The 12,236-nt window shown below is 40.0% G+C and overlaps 1 protein-coding gene across 3 annotated transcripts in view; it reads left to right on the forward strand.

Moving 5' to 3' along the window:
• Positions 1-12,236, forward strand: part of pvrl2l (PVR cell adhesion molecule related 2 like) — a 603,137-nt gene that overhangs the window by 500,780 nt on the left and 90,121 nt on the right. The window lies entirely within an intron of this gene.

The raw sequence follows: 12,236 nt of genomic DNA on the forward strand, positions 1-12,236 counted from the left end.
ATATTGACACGTTTTTGTGGACTTTTATGGACCTTTCTGCCTCGGGCGCCATAGACCTCCATTATTTGAATGTCAGCAGACAGCAAGAAGCCTCCCAGATCTCCAGATGCATTTGAGATATCAAAAAAGTACTCCAGAGTGTTGTTCAGCATGGGGGTGAGTAGAAAATGAAGGCTAATCCTGTTTTGGGTGTACTATTCCTTTAAAGCCGGCTCAGTGCTCTGATGTTTGTCACCACCTTTTTAAACGCTTTTACTTCATTCCCTTGATTGGGAAGCAGTCAATAAGCTGCTAATGCTGTCAGTTACTGTCTCATTATGTATACTGTAATAAGGATGACGTCTCTGTGAAAGCCGTAATGATTTATTGATGTTAAAATGTTATACTTAGCTGCTCTCTAACTGGTCTAATGAGGGCTGGCTGAAGCACCAGTTAAAGCCATCGACAGAAAGCCCAAGTGTGTAATTTGTTTCCCCTGTAAAATGTGAAGGATGTTCATTTAATCAATTTCAAAGTGTTGGCTGAATTTAAGCGTGATGACGTCGTTCGGCTTCATTTGAGCCGATGGGAAAACCTTTTTTTAAAGCTACAGTATGTAATAATTACAGGCATATAAATTCAGAAATTTAATATATTATACATAACTATGTTATTTATCATCACCTATGAGCTCAGCCTTTTAACCATAACATTTGCGTTGCCTTAGAATTCGTTATTTATAATTACATAGGAGCGGGTCTCGCAGCCATGGAGGCTGACATCTTTGCGCTACGGCAGCGCAGAGGCAACAAACTAGCGATTGCGAGATCTCCCATGACGCTCGAAAATAACTACGGCAAGTTGAGAGAGATGAACTGAGACGGTACTGAACAGTAGATGGCAGTATTATGCCTGAGAAGCGTTTAGTCTGCCTGAAACCAAAGAAGAAGAAGAAGCAGGTATACTGCGCCTCGGTAACAAGAAAGGTAAACAAGGCGGCAGGCGTGAGTGACTTTGCAAACTGTTTGGCACTGTGTGGCCAAACATCAGACGAATGGAGGATCATGCCTACTCTGTATCACAACGAAAAGCGGCGGACACCGAACCCCCGTCATCTAAGAAGCGGAAACACGACGAGAATAAACGCAAGAGTGACAAGAAACGACAAAAAACACGGATCAACATTGGCACGGCATTTACACGATGGAAGTCACTGATGGAGGAAAAAGGTTTTCAAAGTGACGCTCAAGTTGCCAGTTTTCTCTTGGACAGGTAATTAATCCTATACACACAATTGTCTAATATCACTGCAGTTTTTGGAGTACAGGATGCTCAGACCTGTCTAAAACAATAACATGCTGCGTGATGATGCTGTTACTCTCCAGTATACTTATTCAGCAACGTCCCTGACGTTTCACAGGTAATGATTCAGTAATTTTCTGTAAAATAATTTTCTGGATATATACCTCGGTTACTTCTCTCCGGCTCATTTGGAGATCTTCAAGCCTTTCCTCCTCTGCTCTCACCCCGCTGGCTCCCCTCTCTCGCCTGGCCCCAGCTGCACGCTCACCCCGGCCTCTCTGCCCTCTTCCTTTCCCTCTTCCTTGCCTTGTAACCCCCGTGCCACAAACAAGACTTGGACTCTGTAAACGGGGAATATATATTCTTCCAGCGAACACAATCTCGCTGTTAAACTAATGACTACAATTACTTCGTCTGTTTATATCACCATGCAAAGCAGCTCACCAAAACGTCAGAACGACGTAGAAAAAATAACGGGTATATTTATTATCTTAAGTCTACATGAAATCTATACCCTACACAGACTAATGAAATACTATCTGTAAAATTATCTATGTAAACAAACCTCATCACTTGAGAAGGTAGGTGATGCGGACGTCGTGGAAGACATTTTGTCCCGTAACGCTCGCCGTACTGTTGGGGGGGAGAAGCGGTGGGGGGGAGACGTTCATGTTGCTGCAGTCTGCAGTCTGACCGCTAGATGTCGCTGAAAATTACACACTGTAGCTTTAAATGGTGTGAGAAATCGAAAGGAGACACTGCTGCGTTTTCTGACATATTCTGCTTCATTTTCTTTTTACTAATTCTCAATAAACCAAACTAGTTTTGTTTGTTTTTGGTATAGGAGTATAATGAGTAGGTGGGAAATCCATCTGTTATGTGTAATTAATCACATTTTTAGATATCAGTTTTAAAAGCCACACCCAGAACTGATTATTGCCAGGCCTTAAGAATTAGAAATAGGTTTAATAGAAAGTGTCTGACAACATGAAGTAGGCAGAATGAGTTCAAATAGCAGCACATTAGAAGATATCTAAAGGCAGTTTAAAAACTTGAGTGATAAATCAGTCTGAAAATAGTTTGGAAAAGCTCCAGCTAAAACCGCAGCGAGAGTCACTACCCAGAAATGGATAAAAAATGGATCTAGATCTAATTCCGAGTCACATGGAGAGAAAATACAATCCTTTATGGTCTTCTAAGAAATACATCCACAACCTTGATGAATTATGATGATGATTGGTGGAGTGTTGGCCCAATGCAGCCCACTGCTCCCCAAGGGGAGGGGTTAAATCCAGAGGTTAATTTCTCCAATGTGACATGAATAAAGTTCTATTTCTAAAACCCAAACTGATCAAAAAGAGTTATATTTGTTTGATCCCACATCCTAGAAATGATGTCATACCTTCAGGATTCGGTTAAATACATCTCAGCAGTCGCCTTTTAAAACAGAACGACCATAAAAACAAAATGAAGCCTGCCAGATAAATACTTTATGGGTTGGTATCAAAGTGCACCATGTAAACGCAGTGGCCATTTTATCATCAGGTAGGATGCTGCAGCTGCTTCCGCCCCTCATTGTGTCCCAATATCAGCTCATTGAAACAACTTTTAACTTTAAACTTCAGAGAAAACCGCTGTTTTACTCATTTAAAGGGACTTTTTTTCTCTATTTCCTGCTTTTATTTTAAAGGAGAAGTCTAATCAGCGAGGAATAATCAATGGATCCTTATCTATACCTAAAACTAATACGTTTGCAGTCATTTAATAAATTTATCATTAATCTGCAAAATAATAATAATCACCGAGTCGATCACAGAGTCTGAGAGCGGCCATTTTTGCCCAAAAATAGTAACACCTCCCTCCTGCCATCTTCCGGCAGTCACGGTGCGGTAAGCCTAGCGCCATTCTCCCCGCTTTACAAGCAAAATCAATGGGAACTACTAGACACATCTGCAATCAACAACAATTATTGAAGATTTCCAGAGGACTTCACCATTGAAATTCACCAGAGCTATAGTGAAACTGACAATGCCCACGTGCATGGCATCTGGATGTTCTAATAAAAGTGATAAAAAGCTGAATTATGATCCTCCACGGACGGGTTTTTCGTTGGATTGCCAACTTGAAAAGGGAGGATTTGCCATCGAACTTCTGGCCAGAAAAAAAACACGTAATATGTAGCCAACATTTGGAAGAAGAATGTTTTCAAGATGACTTGGATATAATAGCGCGTTGTGACAAACACCAGATACAGCACTGGAACTTTGGTCTCATAATTTTAAGACATCATCTGCATAGCTGCAAACATGCTGACCTAGTCCTGGGGTTTGTTTCTTAACAACAAAATAGTTTTAAGGGAGTAATACTTTTTATTAAAATGGGTTTTATGGAACGTAATCACAGCTGCTACATTCGGTCCGACGTGCCCTGAATAAAGACGAGCAACTCCGGTCCAGAAACCAAACAACCCGGCAGAGTGTCTCTGTCTGCTTCCAGACTAACTCTGGCACGGTTCCCTTCAGGGAACCACCGTAGTATTAACCTAGTATGGAAATCATACCTGTCTGTTGCTTAGCAGCACTGCTGCCAGCAAGCGCTGGATTCCTTCTAGGATTGAAGGACACATTCTCCGACACGCCACAAAAAATAAAATAAAAAGGCTTGAACTTTACATTAAAAGAGCTGCTCTTGACACTCTATCATTTTGCAGCTTTAATAAGAGCAACAATATGCAAAACAAAGGTTCTCAATCAAGGACTCCCAGAGAAGATTCCCTTTTTCTCTGGTTCTTTGTTCTGTTCGGCCAATGGGAGCACTTTAGAGCGCTCTATCAGATTGTTTGCAGCACATTTGGTGATCTTAGATTTAGCTCAGGCCACAAGCCAATGTCTCTGCTTCTAATAAAGCTCTGAACGACCTGCATCTCTTGACTGTGGAAAGTTAAAAATAATCTCCTATGTAATAAAAACACTAATAATTGCTTATTAGTGTTTTTATACTAATCAGTGAGGAGACTTCACCAGAGGACTTATTGCATCCAATCCTGGTACCACTATGGGATTCCTTAGAGCGGCCAATTCCTCCACACGTGCTTAAAGTGTCTTCATGCCTGCCTGTAGAATTTTATACACCTGTGACCATGGAGGCAATGGAAACATCTAAATTAAACAACTTGGATGGGTAGGGAAGAAACGCGGACAGATGGACCCAGTATTCAAGGAGAGACAGTCAGTAGGAAAGTTCAAAGTGTTTATTAAATAAACAAAACAAAAGCGGAGCTGTGGCTCGCGGACACTGTAGGCAGGGGGGGGAGGCACCGCCTAATCTCAGACACTCTGTAGTGGGAGAAACACAGGTAAGTGACCGTGATCATCTGACAAAAGATTATCTGATCCTGGTCAGGGATCCAGAACAGACAGGAACAGGCAGGAACAGGCAGGATCCAGATCAGGCAGGAACAGAAACAGGTGGCAGGATCCAGACTTCCAGGCATCCACAGGCTCCCAGGAGGGTTCAGAGTCTGACTGGGACCAGAAGCATGACCAGGTGGTCACGCACAGGAGCAGACAGGATCAGGTGCAGACAGGCAGGCTCAGTGGAAGACGGTAGCCGAGACAGGACGTGGAACCGGAACTTGAAGCAGGACTTTAAACTGGTCTCCTCCCTGGAGCCAGGCTTACTGGATAAAAACTGAACCTCCCCACATATTGAGCCAAAAACCCAGAGGACTCCGCGGGGGAGGAACAGTGGACGATCAGGAGACGAGACAAACATTAAAACCCTCTTTCCACTAGCTGCCAGGATCCAGGACATGCACCATGAACTAAAACTAAACAGACAGACTGACAGAAAGACAAGAAATGATCTGGCCCTGAATGCTCAGGCTGAACTGAATATAAACCAGAGGAAACAGGTGAGAGGAATAAATTATAATTGAGGCAGGGAGGGAAAACGACAGGTGAAAGGAATGACTAATGAGTGAGGAGCAAACAGGCCAGATCATGAGAGTTATTTCCTTCCATTTCATCTTTTTCAACCCTTTGCAGACCTTAAAAAAGTTAAAACGAGTTCAAAACCTTACATGTCTTTTTTTCATTATACTTTTAATTGGTTTTCCTGTCATTAAAGGTGTTTTTGCATGATTACTCTTTACTATATTATAAAACATCATCGGAGTGTTTCAACACCTCTGGTTCAGGGTTTTATAAATGTATCATAAAGGTGTTTATAATGTGCAACTGTGGCACAATGCTCAGTTTTACGGTTGAGAAGTGTTTGCGTGGTTTGTTTTGAGGCGCACAATATTTCATAGACGATGTCTCCTTTTCTGCTGGATTAGCCTGCACAACAATTAAACTCTGTGTCATCGCCCCCCAACCCCCCCGTTAGCATCATGCAGGCTGTGGTGGTCAATGCTCTTACACAGACCGTGGCTCTGAGCCGATAATCTTATTCAGCCATAAATGTGGACATGAAAACATCAGACGAGCTGTTGGCTGTAGAGCTCACAGAGTCACACAGCTGGACTTTCTTAGAGCCTGCTTTAGTCTTTCCAGCTCCATTAGCCCCCACTCTGTCACTGGTGTGACTGTGTGTGTCTGTTGTCTGGATAAATCTAAACAGTGTCATCGTGATGCTCTTTTCTGTTGCTTTAGGGATCAGGCTGAGACTGTCTGGCTGCCTCAGTGTTTGTCCTCTGAGGTTGAAGAGCTAATTACTGTCTGCATCCTGCAACTGGAGATTTGAGCTGCCAAATGCTCCAGGCAGAGCCTGCTATCCCTTACCTTTGGGAACAAAACCATTTTCTCATGGGTGATCTGATGTTCTGGAGAAATTTGGCAGTTGGGACCAGAGAAAAGTCCCTGTCTTTAATGTAGTTCTTTTTTTTTATGCCTATGATGTGTGATTTGGAGCTGCTTACATCCCATTCCTGCTTTTTATATATATATATATATATATATATATATATATTTATATATATATATATATTTATATATTTATATATATACATATACATTTACATATATATATATATATATATATATATATATATATATATATATATATATAAGCTGTGACCATGACAGTTTTTACAAAAGTTTCAAAGTACCGGGCTACAAATGACAAAAAGTTTGAACCTGCCCTTTGTGTTTCAGAATCTTCCAGCCATATTGCCTTCCACCATTTCTACTGAAGATTGTTTTTTTTGTGTTTTTTTTTTACTTATTTCATTAAGTACTAATTTCTTACAGAACTATTCACAATCATCATGCAAACACTGGAACAATTTTACTATGATTAAAACCTTTAAATAAAGATTGGACGGATGGATGGCAAATTATATGTTTCCCTATTATTTTCTGTTAAATCACTCAAAGCTAAAAAAGTTGAATAAATAAATTTACGAATTTTCCCAGATTGGAAAACAATCATGAAACCATCCAATGTATTTTAGACAACGGTCTGTCTTCATCTGTTTAAAGCTGTGATGGCAGCTTTCTCATCCCTGCAGCTAAAAATCCTTAGAAACTCCCACCTGTTCGCTTTAATGGCACTCCAATTAAAGCAGCTCTTCTCTGTTGCTTCCTTTCCTGATTTAAAGCAAATTCAAAATATTTTATTTCCGCAGCACACCATATGCATTTAGAAGAAGCTGTTTATGTTCAGGCTTTTGGATTCTAACAGTTTTTGCATCTCCTAAAAGTTTGAACTCTTCATGAACCCTGATGAACAACAACTGACAAATTAAATTAGGACATTTTTTTAATATTCAATATTTATATATTTAGTATCCTGATATAAAATAAATACTTTTTTTGGTGGGGGAGCAATGAGCTGCCATTGTGCGGCGCCCGGGGAGCAGTGTGGTGTTCAGGGGCTTTGCTCAGGGAGCCAGAGTGGCAGTCTGTGGGAGTGGGGCTCAAACTCACAACCTCTGAATTCCAAGCTCTATGCCCTAATCAAGAGGCCACCACTCCCACGAATACTGAACTTAAAGTATCCAATCCAATTTAATTTGTTTAGCCCTTAAAAACGACCACAGCTAACCAAAGTGCTGTACAGAAAAATAAATGAATAAAAAGATAAATAAATAAATAAATAAAACAAAACAGTACAGATAAAAAAAACAGATAAAACATGGGTAAAAGTAACATTCACACAATCAAATCAATAGAATTAGGTAAAAGATAAAATGAATAAAAGATTTTTTTTTTTAATGCCCACTGTCTTCCTAGGTGTTAAAAGACAAAGAGAAATGTCGGTTTTGACAAAAGATTTAAAAACAGTCAGAGAAGAGCCTGTCGGATGTGAAAAGCTCTACGGCGAAATCATGGTTCCGCTTTAGGCTCTCTTAGTTGACCAGTTGAGCTGAGAGAGCGGGTAGGTCTATAGTACACTGCAAAAAATGGAAATCTAAATAAGTAATTTTTGCTCAAATTAAGTACATTTTTTCTTGAATTGAGGAGGTAAGTGAGACACTTTGCCAATAGAACAAGACAATTTACATTTAAAATAAGAAAAAAAACAATTGCTTTGTCTTATTTCATGTGTATATTATCTAATTATCTTATTTTAGAAGTAAAAATACTCAGATCATCTTATTTACCTGCTCAAATTAAGGGTAAATACACTTAATTTAAGACATTTTTTACTTATTTCTAGATGTTTTTTTGCAGTGTATAGTATAAATTATAGGTTTAACAGCTTTTAAACCCTATTCCTGACATACCTACTCACGCATTAACAGGTCCGGAGTAAACTTTACAACTGGGTCAATATAATGGATCCAAACCAGGTTCAGTTTGAATTGAGCTGGATTCTGCATCATTGTTTATAAAATTGACCTTTTTCAGTTTGGACATAAAATGAGGAAATCTAGTTTTACATAAATAATAACTGAATTAAAGGTGTCTCAAAAGTACCTGTTGGATTGGAGACAGAACCAAAGGGGTTCAAATTAATGCAGGAAGACCAGAACCTTGACAGAGGAGCAGAATGAATGATTAAGCTGCTGAAAAACTATATTTTTAATCCTTTTCATTCTGATATGAGTTTTTCTGATTTTTTTTTATTCACATTCCTTGTTTGTTCATATGGCTACCAGTTTGTCTTTACCCAAAAACCAGTTGGAAAAATGTAAATTTACCAAAAAAAACACTGTTACTATAACCAGCCTTCAAACATCTTCACATTTAAATCTTCTTAATATCAGATAAAGACAAAACGTTTTATGTTTTTTAGAAAAGGTAAAAGGGGCATTTTCTTTATGCTGGTTCTTTCTGAGAAAATGCTGCCCCTCCCTCACCTGTTGCTGCACAGGCTATGGTAGTGTTTTGTTTCCTTTTGTTTACAAATGGTTAGTTTTATTGTTTGGAAATATTACTAGATGCAAAATTTATAATTATATGCTAAATTATCATGCTGTGAGAATTTGAAGCCAATCTTGTGCCAAAGTGAAGAAAACTCCTAAGCATGCATCCATACTTTAATTAATGAAAACATTACAATATGTTTATCTAATGTATTCAGTATTATATTGCATTTATCGTGGTTTCAACAGAACAGCTTTAAAATGCTTGAGCTGGAGTAGGTTCGTGTTGGAGGTTGGTGACGTCTTAGTTCTACTTCTCATTCAATGAGGTCTTTCAGTGTCTCTCAGATGCAGACGTTGGTAGGAGCCACTTCTGTAATCTCTGTGGCAGGAACTGGAAAGCACAGAGAGATGGAGCGAAAATAAAATAGAAAACCACAGGTACGGGAATGGAGACATTACCAAGCAGCGCCGCCTGTGTTCCCTGGATGATAAATACCTGGCTCATGGCTGAAGCACAGAGAGCGGGGTAGAGAGGAGATAAAAGGTAATAGAATAGAGATGCAGAGATATAAAACGAAAGAAGCGAGGAAGACGACTCGTGCTGAAAAACAAGGCAGGAACTGCCTGAATATAATTCACCTAAAACCTCCCAACTTCAGATTTTCTGATGGTTACCCTGTTATGATATTTATTACCTTTCATATCGTTTACATTAAGTATCAAAGCAGAAAACAAACTGAGATTTTCTGACTTGTTAAATTACAAAGAAGTGATTGATGAGCTTAACGATAGAAAGACGTCCACATCTAGTTTCTCTTGCTTTGTTCCAAGACACCATCCTGTCACATTGTCACTGTGCTTCTACTTCAGTATGAGGACAGAAAGGTGATCCATCATTTTCAGCTCTCATCCACATGCTGGCAGAAAACCAGAGAATTTTTACAGTTGGTATACAAAGCAAACCTTAATAGAGAACCAAAAAAAAAACACATAACTGTGAAGCGGTGCAGAAAGGAGACAGTATATGCTTTCAGAAAACAAAAGCTGTGTGCATTAATATTCAGCTTCTGTGAGCTAATCCTGTTTGGAGCCACTTTTCACTGAATTTAAAGCACTGCAAAAAAAAAGAGGTGTCTAAAAACTAGATAAAAACACTGAATCTGAAGAAAAGGTACAAAAACAAGTGAAGTGATCTGTCCATGTGCGGTTCTTTGGATTTTCTGTTTTAGATGAGACTGGAAAAAGAAAATAACCATGTTGTTGTTCTGATTTCCATTCTTTAAACCTACCTAGTATGTGCCAAAATAAAAGGGTATAGTAATAAAAAAAAAAAATTTAGTACTTTCTAGTGTTGCACCGATACCAGTATCAGGCAGGGCCCCGATCCAGCACTAATATGGTGGTATCGGTATCGGCGAGTACCAGCAAATACGGCACCAATGAGATCTTTAAAGCCAAAAGATTATTCAACTATTGTTATTCATTCCAGGTAGGCAATAAAAAGTTCTACTGATGATGGCAATTATTTTACATCCAACTATTATGCAGTTGTTCATATATACACACTCACATGAATTTCAAACAGATGGTATCAGTATGGTATCGGTATCGGCAAATACCGCACAGCCAGGTATCGGGTATCATATCGGCACCAAAAAGTCCAATTTTAGCTTGTAAAGTAGCTACAGTAGCAGCCATTCAAAATGGCCCTTCCCAGTCGAACACCAGCCGAACGGCAGCCAACTTCCCTACAGCTCCTAGCAAAATGCCCTCCAACTTCTCGCCACTGGAGTGAACCCCCTCCTGGGCGTGCATTTTTTTTTTTATCTGACTCCACCCTTTAACTGAATTACAGGGTCTGACCATGAGACAACAACCTGACTCCTCCAGATGGATTTGCTCCGCATATCCACCTGGAAACCTTCCGTTGAAGTAATTTATGGAAGAGGCGAAAATACTGGTTAGCTGATTGGCCTATGTTGGTGATAGACGGGCCAAATAAACCAATCAGATCAACGAAGCATATGACGTACTAACAGATCGACGACGAAAACACAACCACAAGCCAGGCACAAGCCAATTGATAGATCAAACTCTTGCCCAAACCAGTCGGGAGAAGAGCAAAAACATCTTTTCCTCTGAGAAAAGCCTCCAGAGCAGTGTTTTGCTCTTACTTCAGTGAAGAAATACTCTGTAATTCCGATAAATCTTGCTCGATAGCCACGCTAACGCTAGTTTCATCGGCTGAAGCCGCCATGTTCTTTAGACTGAACTGTCGCGCTTCTCGTTGCGTCACACCTCAACCCGCCTCAAAGCCAACGCTGATTGGACGTTCGTTTGGTGAACGGCTCCAAATTTTCTTTAACGGAGAGTCTCCAGACTGATCTGCGAGTGAAACCTTGAAAGCTCGCGAGATCAGGATGGTCTCACGAGGCTACTGAGATGATGCCTCTCTTTAGATGTTAATGTCCAGAAATCATGACAGAAAGATTATTTTAGTACAAAGATTGATGTTTAAAAAGGAATCTTAGGGAACCAGCCAAGGAACGAGGGGACATTTCGAATGGCTACTACTGTAAATTATGCTAAAATAAGTAATTTATATAAATAAAATTGACAATAATCATCTTTTTTTTACATATCTCTATACATATCTCTATACATATTTAACCCTTTTAAATACCTTTTTTTTAAAGGAGTCTGGAAGTTATTTATAAGAATGGCTCTTGTTTAAAAACACTGCTGAAGTTAAGCTCAGGAAGGTGCAAAGCTGTCTGTGATTCTCCATATGTATCCTGTATCCCACCCCTCCGACCCCCCCAACCACCCCAATATATTTGCAGCATGCATTGAACAGACTCCTCGCCATATCTCCGCTTTTTCATTTCACTGCCTTTTCGCTCTGATTAACAATGAAAATTATTTCCCATGTGAAGCAAGCATTCCGTGACCAAACCAAGTCTGTCCTAATACGTGGTAATGTGATAATTACATGGTCATCAATTGGGAAAATTGAGCTGTTGTAATCTCAATTATGCAAAAGTTCACTTTCCAGAGTCCCAACATTATTCAATTCAATTCAATTCAATTCAGTTTATTTATATAGCGCCAAATTCACAACACATGTCATCTCAAGGCACTTTACAGTTCAACCAGATCAAATTGATACAAAGTTTTCTATCTAAGGAAAACCAGTTGATTGCATTGACTCATTGACTCAAATACAATCCCCCACACTAAGCATGCTTGTAGCGACAGTGGAGAGGAAAAACTCCCTTTTAACAGGAAGAAACCTCCAGCAGAACCAGGCTCAGTGTGAGCGGCCATCTGCCGAGGCCGACTGGGGTTCAAGGAGACAGAAGCAGAGATACAAAAAGCAGCTGTAAAAGGCGGCCCCGTCCAGGAAACACACAGCCAGGCAGACGAGCTCCAAGGCAGCTCCCATGCCAGAGGACGAAGAAAGCACATCCACTCAGTCACGGTCAGAGAAACAGGACCACACTGGAAAACAGGCCGATCTCCAACATCTATAAACAAGGGTGTTGATAGAAGCAGCACAGCTGATGTTTCTTTCCAGGATGACGTCACAGCCAAACAGGAACAGACGAGGCAAAGCTACTCTGAGGAAAAGCAGAGAGAG

The sequence above is a fragment of the Cyprinodon tularosa genome, unplaced genomic scaffold (assembly GCF_016077235.1).
Source record: "Cyprinodon tularosa strain WSP-4 unplaced genomic scaffold, ASM1607723v1 ctg5, whole genome shotgun sequence".
Taxonomy (NCBI): Eukaryota; Metazoa; Chordata; class Actinopteri; order Cyprinodontiformes; family Cyprinodontidae; genus Cyprinodon; species Cyprinodon tularosa.